Here is a 13089-nt window from a genome sequence, read left to right on the forward strand (position 1 = left end):
AATAGGGGCACCTGGGTGGCTTAGTCAGTTGAGTGTCTGCCTTTGGCTCAGGCCGTGATCCCAGGGTGCTTCTCCCTCTTCCTCTGCCGTTCCCCCCTCTTGTGCTCTCTGGCATGCTCTCTTTCTGTCAAATAAACAAACAAATAAATAAATAAAATCTTTTTTAAAAAAGAAAAGAAAAATCTCAATTCAGGGCTAAGCACCACTCATGTTTTGGTGTTTATTCTTCCAGTCTTTTCTCTACCCACAGATGGCACTTTCTCAAGTCTCAGATTGCCAGAAGCATCATTTCATTAATAACAGCTTTTCGGGGGGGGCAGGAGGGGGGAGCCCACTATATTAAATATTCATATAGAGTATAAGAGACATCCTTATTTTGGAAATAGCAAGTAGTGAAAAAAAGTATCATAGTACCTAGGAAATACTGTATATATTACATTAAAAAGATTTTTAATAAGTGGGATAATACCGTAACCTACTTTTTTGGTTAACAGTATAATTATGAACATATTTCCATGCCATTGAATAGTTGTCTACAATATATATTTCTTGAGGACACTCTTCTACAAAATGAAAATAGCTTTTCTTTTTCTGAATATAAAGACAATACATATTCATGTAGCAAATTCATGCAATGCAAAAAAGTATAAAGAAGAAAATAAAAGCCAGCCAAAATCCCATTACCTAGCGGCAACTACTGTTAACATTTTTGTGAATATTTTCTGAGTTATCTCTATGAATGTAGATGCATATATAAAATATATAATATTATATAAATGCAATCCTACTATAATGGTGCTTTGTAACATGCTTTCCTTTTTCTTTCTGCAGTAGATTGCTCCAAGTCAATAAATACAGATCTCCATCATTTTATTTATTTATTTACTTACCTCCATAATTTTTAAAGCCTACATCATATTTCATTGTATGGATATAGCATAATTTATTCACCTGGTCTCCTGCACATAGACATTTAGGTTACTTCTAGTTGTTCACTCTGTGCAATTAACCCCTTGAAGTAAATTCCCAGAAGTAGAATTCCTGAATCAAAGTATATATGTTTCAAATTTGGGTGTGCATGGTGAATTGCCCTACAGAGGCTGTACTTCTTTTATATTCCCATTAGCAGTGTGTAAGATTTCCCCTCACCCTTACCTAAATTAGGTATTATCTTTCAGAAAATCTTCAGTTTGACAAGGTTGAAAACCTAAGGAGGTTTGGACAATTCGATGTGAAAAGAGTAGTCTTTTAAACAAATGGTTCTGGGAATATTACACATCCATGTGCAAAAAAATGAAGTTGGAACTGTACCTCTACAGAATATATACAATGGATCATAGACTTCAATATTAGAGCTAAAACTGTAAGACTCCAAAGAAAACAAAGGAGTTAATGTTCACAACTTTGGATTAGGTAAAGCTTTCTTAGATGTGACACCAAAAGTGCAACACACCAAAGGAAAACAGAAGATAAATTTGACTAATCAAAATTTTAAAACTTTGTGTTTCAAATGATACCATGAAGAAGGTGAAAAGACAATGCATGGGATGGGAGGAAATATCTGGAAATCACATATCTAATAAGGGACTTGTATTCAGAATATATACAGAACTATCAGAACTCAAGAACAAAAAGACAAATGACCCAATTACAAATGAACAAAAAAATTGAATGGCATTTCGCCAAAGAGGGTATACAAATGGCCAATAAGAACATGAAAAGAGTTCTGTGTCATTAGGCATTGGGAAATGCACACCAAAACTACAATGAGATACCACTTTCTACCCACTAGGGTGGTTATAATAAAAATGATGGACGACAAGTGTTGGTAAGGATGTAGAAGAATTGGAACCTTTGTACATTGCTGGTGGGAATGTAAAATGGTATGGCTGCTCTGGAAAACAGCTTGGCAGTTCCTCAAAAAGCCAAACAAAGCCAGCTATTTCATTCCTAGGATAATGAAAATATACGTCCACACAAAGTTTGCACATGAATGTTTATGGCAGCATTATTCATAATAGCTATAAATTATAAACAGTGCAAATGTCCATAAACTGATGAGTAAACAAAATGTGACATATCTGTACAACTGATTTTTTTCAGCCATAGAAGGAATGTGGTACTGATAGATGCTACAACATGAACCTTAAAAATACTATGCTAAATGAAAGAAGGCCACATATGATTCCATTTATGTGAAATGTATAAAATAGGCAACTCCATAGAGGCAGAAAGTAGATTAGTGGTTGCCAAGGGCTGGGAGTAATGGGGAGTGAGAGCTAATGAGTATGAGGTTTCTTTTGAAGTAACAGAAATGCTCTGTAATTTGATAATGGTGATGGATTTAACTCATATGCTTATCACCATTGCCTCCCAAATCCTTAAGAGGATTTAAAAATAAAGTTGAGGAAATTTTCCCAGAAAGCAGAACAAAAAGATAAAGAAATATACTAAAGGAAAATAAAATTAAAGGACAGCTCAGGAGGTCCAATATTAAAGTAATCAGAATTCAAGAAAGAGAGAAGAATAAAATAGAGGGAATTAGTGAAAGTCTACATCCCAAAACGGTGAGATACCCTTCCAACTCCCCTTCTCCCACTTAGCTCTAGAAGGCTACTAGCTTATCTCCAAAGGCAGGAGATTGGAGAATTCTTTTCAGGGGAAAAGGACTGATTTAAGAGAAAATATCTAAAATAATCAGATTTATTTTATCTTAACTATAATATTTTTAATTTCCAAAGACTTTCTCTTGTTCATTTCTATAGCATCTTGTTTTTATTTCATTGACGGAACATCTGGGTTTTTTTTAAGATTTATTCTTTTATTTAAAGATTTATTTATTTTATTTGAGAGAATGTGCGTGGGGGTGGGGGAGGGGAAATTGGTGGGCTGGCAGAGGGAAGAGAAGGAGAGAATCTCTAGCAGACTCCGCACTGAGTATGGGGTGGTCCTGGGGCTAGATCCTACAACCCTGAAAGCCAAAATCAAGAGTCTAATGCTCAACCAACTGAGCCACCCAAGCACCCTGAAGATTTTTATTTTTAAATAATCTCTACACCCAACATAGGACTCAATCTCACAACCCTGAGATCAAGAGTCACATGCTTCACCCACTGAGCCAGCCAGGCATCCCGATGTAACATCTTTTCTATCTTTGAGGAGATAGAGTTTTATTCTTATATCTGAATTGTGTTCATTTTCTCCAATTCCTTTTTTACTAACTCAGATTTTTTATGCTCTTGTATTAGAGTCTTTCCTGAGTATCCAATCACTCTTGAATATCCGTTTATCTTAACAAGAGAGGCACTGAAAAAGTGAGAGGAAACTGTGCACTGGTAGGTCTTAAAGACTAATGGGCATCACGCCATGGTGGTTGGGAAGCAAGGTGGCACTATCACTGAGAGCCTCAAATGTCAGTGTCTTTAGTACCTACAGCCATAAAGGATGAACTTATCAAGTAATCATACAACACAGTTCCTTTGGATTTCCAGATTGAAGTAGCCCACCAAGTCACATTGTAATGAGATTTCAAAAACCAGAAATCCTGAAAGTGTCCTAAAAGGATAAAAAAGAATCATAACGAAAGGATCAAAAGTCAAATGACATGAGGCTTCTCAGGAGAACATGTGAAACTAGGAGACAATGGAACAATTGATGTCTTCTGAGGAAAAGGATCCTCCTCTGAGAACTTAACACACAGCCAAATGATCACTCAAGATGAGAGAAGACTACAAATGTTTTCAGACTTTCAAAATCTCAAAATAGGAACACTCCATGCACCCTTTCTCTTGAAGCTACCAGAGAATAATGGTCCCATAAAGGTAGCTGTGTGGCAGGCTTGGAGAGCAACCCAGTATGGATGGAACAGGGGTCAGAGGGCTCCTGGAGGGTTGCTAGAAGATAAAAATGAGGATTGCCTCCCATGTAATCACACTGAGAGGTAATTTTACAGCTCTGATCGAGAAATGAAAACAATGAAAAGAGGTAATTCTTAACTCCAGGAAAAATAGAAAGCTGTACAAGAAATAAAGGCACATGGCTCATCTGTAAACGTAAAGTCACACTAGCACAAGTAACTACTACTGAAAGGAAGGCCAAAGCTGGGCATGAGGGTGGGAGTGAGGGTGAAAGAGAGTGAAATTCGTCTTTTTCATAGCAGGAAGTCAATAGTGTATGATAATGGTTAATGTCTCAAACTAAAAAAAACCCAAAGAGTACTATAACCCCATTATATGTGTAAAAGGAGGCAGACACCAGAGGCAACAGCTAAAAGAACTGGAACTGCTGTCTGGGGGGAATGGGGAGCCAGGGGGAAGGGTGGGGCAGGAACCCCTGTTTGGGTACAAACTCTGTCGTCCTATTTGGCGTTAAAAACTCTGTGTTAACTCTGAAACAAATGAAATTTAAATTAAACAGCAAGCAAGCTGGCAAAGGAGGCTCCTGGCAGTAGCTGTGGATGATGGGAAAAGGTGTTCTGGCTGCCTCAGATCTGTTCCCAAAGGGCTGGATGTCCCTAGAGTGGCAGAGGACAGATGGTGTGGGAGGGGCCAAGGGGGCTTCATACCTTTTCTCAGGCGTCTGCTCAGGGAATGAAAGTGGTAGGCTATGAGCTCAAATTGGGTCAGATTTTCCAGCTGCAACCTGCACTTTAAAAGAGAAGACATGATGCCAAGACTCTGACATTGCGTTTCTGTCAGATTTTGCATGGTGTTGGAAGATTCCTAATTTCTCCAATTCTTCAGATGTGTTTTAGTGAGAAGCTGAGAGAGAGCAGGGGCCTCCTAAGGAAGCCACTGTTTTTTTTGTTTTTTGTTGTTGTTTTTTTTTCAGAAGCCACTGTTTTTCACTGGATGTCCAGGTTCTTCTTTCCATAGCAGCCTGAGCAGGTAGGTTTTTTTCTCTCTTGCTTGCTTAAATTGAGGAAGAATTGCATACAGTAAATATCAGATATTAAGCGTACAGTTAGTGAGTTTTGACAAAGATATACACGTGTATAACTGATGCCCCAATCAAGTTAGAAAGTACAGCTGTCACATGCCCCTGTAACCCTTCCAGTGCCCTGTAAGAGGCAACCCTTATCCCAAAATACATTCCCAAGAAATGGCTTTGCCTGTTCTTGAACTTCATATGGATGAAATCATACCACAATGACTCTTGTATTTGATTTCTTTCACTCAACGTGGTATTATTAAGATTTATCTGGGTGGTTGGGTGGATCAGTAGCTCACTTCTTTTTATTAACGAGTAGTATACTAATGGATAAATATAATGCAACTCGATCCATTTTCTGAGCAAGTTTCTTCTTTCCGGTGACCAGCCTTGTTCCTGTGCTGGATCAAGTCTTTGCATGGCACTTACAGTGGTTTTTTTTTTCCCCACTACTTGGAGTTAAAGGGTAAACAGCTAGACTTTTTAAAAGAGCAGCACCATTTACACACATGTTATAAATTAAAACCAGATGTGATACATGTTCATTTAGGTTAAGGCTATTTCTACACCTGGAGGAGGTCAGTTAAAAATCTGTGACTATAACCTACACTACACGTGAGGTAACTCAAGTCTGGATCAGGTTTTTTTTGCCGTGAGGGGAGAGAGGGAAGGATGGGCAGGATAAATATTTCACAGGAAGATTCAGCAAGGCTTTGTGTCAGAGTAGATGTATGGGATGAAGGAGCAGGATGAGACAAGTCCTATTCAAAGTGGTCATCAGCCGGTTGAGTCCTTCTCTTTACACCTTGGGCCAATTGGTCCCTCTGCAGGCTCTGTCCTGTTAGGGAATTTAAGGAGCCCTGGTTCAGTGGCCCAGCTCACTTTCTAGGCCCAGTGTACCTTTCGTCCTACTCCTTATAGCTAAATTCTTACCACACACTGTCGCGTTTTTTTCAAGGCATGGTGAGATTGTGAAAAGAACACTGAGTTTAGAACCATGTGAACACAATACTTTTAAAACAAGTAACCCCTTAACATGATCAAAGAAACTAGCTCTGTAAAGGGTTTGGTGCTCTAGGCTGCTGAAAAGGATGGATGCCAGAGCCTAGCTCCCTCCTAGAACCTTGAAGTCCATTAGCCCGCAAGTCCTGTCACTCTGGGATAAATGGATGATAGGGAACTATTTCAGCCTAATGAGAAAAATAGATTGCTTGGGTTGCAGTGGGAAGAACTCGGCTCCAAGTGTAAAAAGATCTGAATTCTGGTCCTGTTTTTACTGTGTAATTTAAGGGTTTTTTTCCCCTCTCTGTGTCTTCTGTTGAATGAAGGAGCAGGACTGCATGATCTGCTTCTGGCTCTGACATACTAGAATATAATGCTAATTTCTAAGGAACAGTGGTTATCATGATGTGATATCTGTAAAGGATTTACTAGGGGCATCTTTATATCTAAGACAAGATACCTTTTTCCCTTTGATGCTTAAGTGAATATCCAGAAGTGATGAATTAAGTGGAGTTTTCCTGGAGAAGGAGATTTGAATCATGTTTCAGTAGTAATACTGGTGCTATCCCAATGTTGTTTGTTGTTGATATCTGGATGAGGGTGTATCAATGATATTTTGTGAATATAGGGCACTTTATATGGATATCAATGAACAGGATCTCAAAGATCATATAGTTCTAAGAAGAACTATAAATTCTAAGAAGAATAAAAAATGAACCTTGGTGCCAAGGAATTCACCTTCTAGTCACATGCTTCATTCCATTTTTATATTGCTCAAATCACTAGGAAACTATTCATTAGGTTGAGCTGAAATCTTGATTTCATATAGGTATTAGTCCTAGCTTTCCCCTCTGGAGCTACAAACTATACCTGTGTTCTGTCTGGCCACAGTTGCAAACTACTGAAATGCAGGCCAGTATTGGGCCACGTCTTATTAGCAATTCACGGCATTTAAAAATATCTCATTTAGCTTCCAATGTTAAAACATCATGAGACATTTTTTTTTAATAAACTGCTTCTGGCTCTCTTGAAAGATCAAAAAATCTGTATCATTTCCTTCCCAATAAGATTCTTCCCATTTTTAAAATTAACAATTCAAAGTTTTGTTCCAGTCTTCGTCTTCCCTGCCTCTGCCAAGGTGCTTTGGGAGAGACTGATCCCATCCTGGTTCCATAATAGGGCACGCAAATTCATCCTAATTCATCAGCATAGTCCCACCCATCACATTTGTTGATTCAGAAGCCAGCATTGTCTTAGACTGGGTTCCCTGGAAACAGAACCTGTGATGGAGAGTAGCACACACAAAGTTTGCTGAGGAGTGTTCTTAGGACATAGACCTATGGGGACATGAGGACAGGGTGGACATGGACAGAAGCTGATCAACTAACGGATCAGCAATGTAGTTCAACCAAAGCCTCAGCTGATCCCACCAGGGACTTGAGAATGGGGATGGCCCTTCAGAATTGTCCCAAATTGAAGTATAGGGCCCAGGTTCATCAGCCAGCTGCTAGCCTCAGGTGGCACCCTGGGGGAGGGCAGTGTAAAACCTTGGGAGAAGTGGTTTCCTGAGACCTGAGACTGACTGCAAGAATATTCCCAGCATCTGAGATTTGACTAAGTCTTCCCTGAAGAGAGGAACTGAACGGAGCTCCACAGTATCCACTATAGGCTCATGACCCAATCTAAACTAACAGGTTTGCTGAGGCCCCTGAGAAAAAGGTTTCCAGAAATGATCTTGATCTGTCTGGAATGGGCAAGGACCCCAGGGGACTGTTGGCAACCATCTCACATGGAAGTTGGCATTGATGGCACTGGTGTTCTGCTGAATCTAACTCACCTTGAAGCTTGAATTACCCTGGGCTGTTAGTGTGAGCTTTAATGCTAAGTCACTTTTTCAGCTGTGTTTTGGTTACTTACAAACAAACATACTTTGACACATCCTTCCAACCTGGAGCTGCATTTCTGGCAGTCACCTGCTAAGTAGCAGCTGTCTCCCTTTCAGATGGGTCACTTGGTTTCCAGTTTACTGGTGCACACCCAGTTTTTAGGGGAGGTAGTGGAGAGCTAAATTTTAATCCTCTAATAGTAGGATCTCAATATGTAACGTCTAAAGTAGAAAAATCAAGAAATGGCAACAGAAACATGTGTTTATAAATATGGAGATAAACACCAGAAGCTTAAAAAGTTGGCAGTAGCTACCTCTGGGAAGATCTATCAGGGTGGTGAGGAACAAGAAATACAGCTGGTATTTGTGGAAAGGCTTGACATGCTCTTTGGTTTGAGACTCTGTGTATCCCCTGTTGAGCATGCATGCTCTGGGGCATCTTGCACTGCTCAATAACTCTCCCACCTCTTAATTCTCCTGCCTTCTTCTGGCCTTTCTCCTGGGTAGGGAGTTTCCTTAGTGCTGGTTGAATAATCATCTTAAGCTACCCCCCCCCCCTGCCCTCTTAACTTATTCTCTCTCTCCACTTCTGGAGACCTCTTTCCCTGCTCCTGATCTCTTCTCTTAAGCTCCAGGGCTGTGTCTCTTCTACAGGACCACCTGGCAGTTCCCCAGTCCTATCTCTAACTTGCACAGGGAGATAGCCAAGGTCTCTCCCAGCTCTAACTCTGTGAAGTCTAGAAAATACATGTAAACATTTAACAAGTCACAAGAAGAGCACTCTTACTAACTCAATGTTATTAGCCATTTTTTCTTTTATCAGAACAGGCATTTATTGAGCACTAACCATGTGCCAAGTTTGATAACAGATGCTATCACATGGTTTTACTGTCACATGGCTTAGCTGTTTTAACATATCTTCATGCCCTAAAGTTTTTGTTTCCCCAGGTGACCCATCTATAAAATGCATATAAAGTTGGAAGGATTAAATGAGTCAATGTTTGTAAAGCCTTTAAAAAGTACTTAATAGGGGCATCTGGGTGACTCAGTCAGTTAAGCAGCTACCTTCAGCTCAGGTCATGATCCTGGGGTCCTGGGATGGAGCCCCAAGTCGGGGAATCCCTGCTAAGCAGGGAGTCTGTTTCTCCCTCTCTCTCTGCCCCTCACCCCACTCATTCTTTCTCTCTCACTCACTCTAAAATAAATAAAATCTTAAAAATAAAAAGTACTTAATATAAAGTTATTAATTGACACAACATTTGGAGAGCTATAGGGGTGTGGGATGGGGAGTATGTGTATGTACTGGGCTTTTGGGGTAATGAAAAATACTCCTGCTTTTAAGAGTCACCTTTTTGGAGAGACAAACACATTAAGAGAAAATGACATATTGTGAGTAACAGTTATACAATTCCTTATATCAGGAATATGAATTAAGGAATATGACCAAAGAAGTATAAGAACCCAGACTGAGGGAAGGGGCCAATTCTTCCTGGGGTGGCAGTAGAGATCCAGGAAAATTTCACCAAGGGAGCATCCTTTTCAATGGGCTTTAAAGAACAAATAGTAGCTTTCCAGGTCAATAGAAAGGATACAGCAAAAGGATAAAGCATTAGGCAAAGTCCAAAGAAATGGTTTTGAAGAGCCTGGCATATTCAGGGAATAAGAAAAATGTTTCTTGCTTTAAGAATTGTAGCTATTAAAAAAAAAAAGAATTGTAGCTATTGGGGTGCCTAGGTGGCTCAGAAATTTAAGCGTCCGACTCTTAATTTTGGCTCAGATCATGATTTCATGGGTCATGAGAACTGATCTAATGGGTCATAAGATGGAACCCTGGGTATGCAGGCTCTGTTCTTAGCAGGGAGTCTGCTTAAGATTCTTTCTCCCCCACTCTCTGCCCCTCTCCCCACTCAAATAAATAAATCTTAAAAAAAAAAAAAAAGAACTGAGTTATTGAAAGGCCTTGCAAAGAGGAAAACTTTCAGAACTAGAAAACCCTCAAGCTTCAAAATTCTAGGTGGGAAGAATTCTCTTATATGGTACAATGTGTCAACTTCACTCTCTTTTTTGCCTTTAAAAAATTATGGTAAAATTCACATAACATAAAGTTCATTTCAACTCTTTGAAAGTGTACAATTCAGTGACATTTAGGACATTCATAACCACCACCACTACTTAGTTCCAGAACATCTTCCTTACCCCAAAAAGAAACCCTGTACCCATTAGGCTCTCCCTTCTGACCTCCCCTGATCCCTAGCAACTGCTTATCTGTGTTCTGTCTCTACAGATTTGCCTGTATGGGACATTTCATATAAATTGAATCATATAGTATGTAGTAGTTCCATACCATGAAAAGACAAATATCATCTTAATATTATTATACAAATAATTTGGCCTTGTGGACCCCCTGAAAGAGTAGCAGGATCGCTGAGAGATCTGCAGAACAGGATTGAGAAATGACCATCTAGGTCATCCAAGGCGTGGAGTTAGAGGTCCCCATTACAGCTTCTCTTCTAGCACAAGGTGGTTATCAGAGCCCCATGTCAAACCTGAGAGCTCCCCCTCCCAGCTCCTCACCTCTTTTGTAAATTCTTACAGTAATTTTCTGCAGTTGAGGTGAGTAATATAGTATAATAGGTTCATACCTAAACTGCTCAAAGTAATCAAACAACCAAATGGGGACACATATTTATTAGTAATAAATCTGAATGTGGTAACAAACAAACAATTATACCACATACTTACTTCCAATAAAATTCTGATCACTTCCTGCCACTCTCATTGCAGTTTATAATCATAGTAATTACCTTTTACCTGTGACAAGAGCCGTCATGTATTTTTGAGTATCAAGCAGCAGCCATGCTATAAATTGCTAGCCCCTTTCTCCTCTAATGATAACAGCTTATTTTTTCTTCAAGTATTCTTCTCAGAGTAATTAGCATGCTTATTATACAGCATATTCAAATGTTAATGTGCACACTGCACTGACGCTATTGTGAGACCCATTTTGCTCAGGAGCTAAAATTATGTTGCCATTCTGCTTGGTGCTAGAGGTTCTGTGCCTGAAACCTGTTTTCCACATGCAAGGAGCCAAGGTTATTTAATTAGAATGCTGAGCTAGAATGAGAAGAGTCTGACACTTAATATAGAACCTGCAAAGCTAAATGGGGTCAGCGAGTATAGGGCCTACACATTTGAATGAGCCATCCATCACTATAGAGACAATCAATATTTGAGCAGTCTGGCTTTGGGGCGTGTTTAACATCGTTCCTCCAGGGGCGCTACCAAACTCTGCCTCTGCAGGTTAAAACACCAGAAATCACAGTTCAGTTGGAATCATTTTCCTCACACTGAGCTGAAGTCTGCTTGAATTTTCACTCTTCAGTGGTTGGTTTTTTGTTTTTGTTTTTGTTTTTGCTCTGCCCTTTGGAGCCCCAAAGAGCATATCTGCTTTCTGTTCTGTAACTTACCTGCAGAGACTAAGGATGGTGACCTTGTCCCTATGGTCTGTTCTTTCAAGGCTCAGGGACCCAGTTCTTATATGATAGGTTACCAGTCCTTTTCCCATTGTGGCTAGTGTTGCCCCCACTTTTTTTTTTTTTCTAAATGAGACATTCAGAACCTGAAACAGTGATCCAGGTGTAGTTGGATTGGTGTGGAAATGCACAGATCTCTCTTGGATGTGATTCTACAGTGCTTTCCTGGAGCATATTACCTTTCTTGTTATCCACCACTGATTGATAATCAGCAAAAACCACCAAACTTTCTAAACCATGTATTGGTACACAGGCAATTAGCCATTTAGATCCAAACACAGGATCACGGATTTGTCATCATCGCATTTTGTCATGTTAAATTTGGCCCAATGCTTTGGCCTATCAAGAGCCTTTTTTTTAAATCTTTTTTTTTTTTCAAGAATCTTTTTTTTTTTTTTTTTTTTTTTTTTGTGGGTCCTGAATCTATCCTTTTCGTCCAAAATGTAATCAACCTACCAATACTGCTATCTTTACACATATCAGGATTAAAAGCAACTGACAGAAAAGGCCTCAGGATGGAGCCCTTCACCTGCTATCAGAGACTTCAAAGTATTCACTCAACCTGTTATACCCTTCCTCTGTACTCTTCTTTTCTTTCAACTGTCTAATCCTCTAACTCAAGTTGTTAAGGAGGGAAAACATCAAATATTCCATGTCACTAACTGGCCAAGTAAAGTGACCTGGAAAATAAACCAAGGAAAAGGAGTGAATAAGGACTGTTGAATGGCCTGATGTGACAGGACAGGATTCTCTGAATCCTACTTGAGCTAGGTCCACACACCGGGACAAATTGAGGAGGTACTAAGGCATGAGCCAAATGGAAGATAGTCTAGGGTTCTATTGTGATGAGAGAGAGAGGAAATCAATAACCAGGAAACAGAACCAGTGTTGGAAGCTGGGAGATAGCCAGTTAGTACATCAAACTGGAAGGACTAGGCAGAGAGAACAGGGACAGGGGAGGATCACAAGGAGAATGAAGCAAAGAACGGGCACGTAAAACAGAATCTGGACATGCTAAATGCACTCCAGAGCTGTGTTGTTCAATACGGTAGCCACTAGCTATAGGTGACAATTTAAAGTAGTAAAAATTAAATTAAAAATTCAGTTCCTCAGTTGCATTAGTCATATTTCAAGTGTTTGATAGCCACATGTGGCTAGTGGCTACCATATTGGTTGTTACAGAAGACCATTTTCATCATTGCAAAAAGTTCTATTGGACAGCTCATCTCTAGAGCACTCTAGGTGCCAAACCAGGTAAGATATCATTTTAGTGCATTTGTTTTTCCTTTGCTTTCCTTCAAGACCCAGCTCAAATATCAATTCTTCTGGGCATTTGCCCCATGCTTGGTCTGTAACTGTATGCCCTGGGCAGCAGAGCATTCTGAGCTATGCAGTTCTTGGTGATAATGCATAGATCTAGATGGGACTTGGCATGGAGATCCTAGCATGGGCATTTGCCCAATCCTTAACCAAAATGTGGCTTTTTTTTTCTGTTTGGGGAAGGCATTCTCCTTTCTCCTTGACAAAGCAATTAGTTTTGGGACTGAGACACGTGGAGCAGGAGAGAGGGAGGGAAGAATACTGGCCCAGTCAGCCAGATCTGCTGAATCCACCTCTGCAGCTATGAAAAACCATTTGCAAAAAAGCTTTTAACCTCCTGTCCACAAACATTATGTAGGCCATCTTGGCTAGGCAGTCAAGAAGTTGAAGTCAAATTGATGCAAGATATCTTGTCATCGT

Source organism: Vulpes vulpes, chromosome 12 (assembly GCF_048418805.1).
Source record: "Vulpes vulpes isolate BD-2025 chromosome 12, VulVul3, whole genome shotgun sequence".
In the NCBI taxonomy this organism is placed as follows: domain Eukaryota; kingdom Metazoa; phylum Chordata; class Mammalia; order Carnivora; family Canidae; genus Vulpes; species Vulpes vulpes.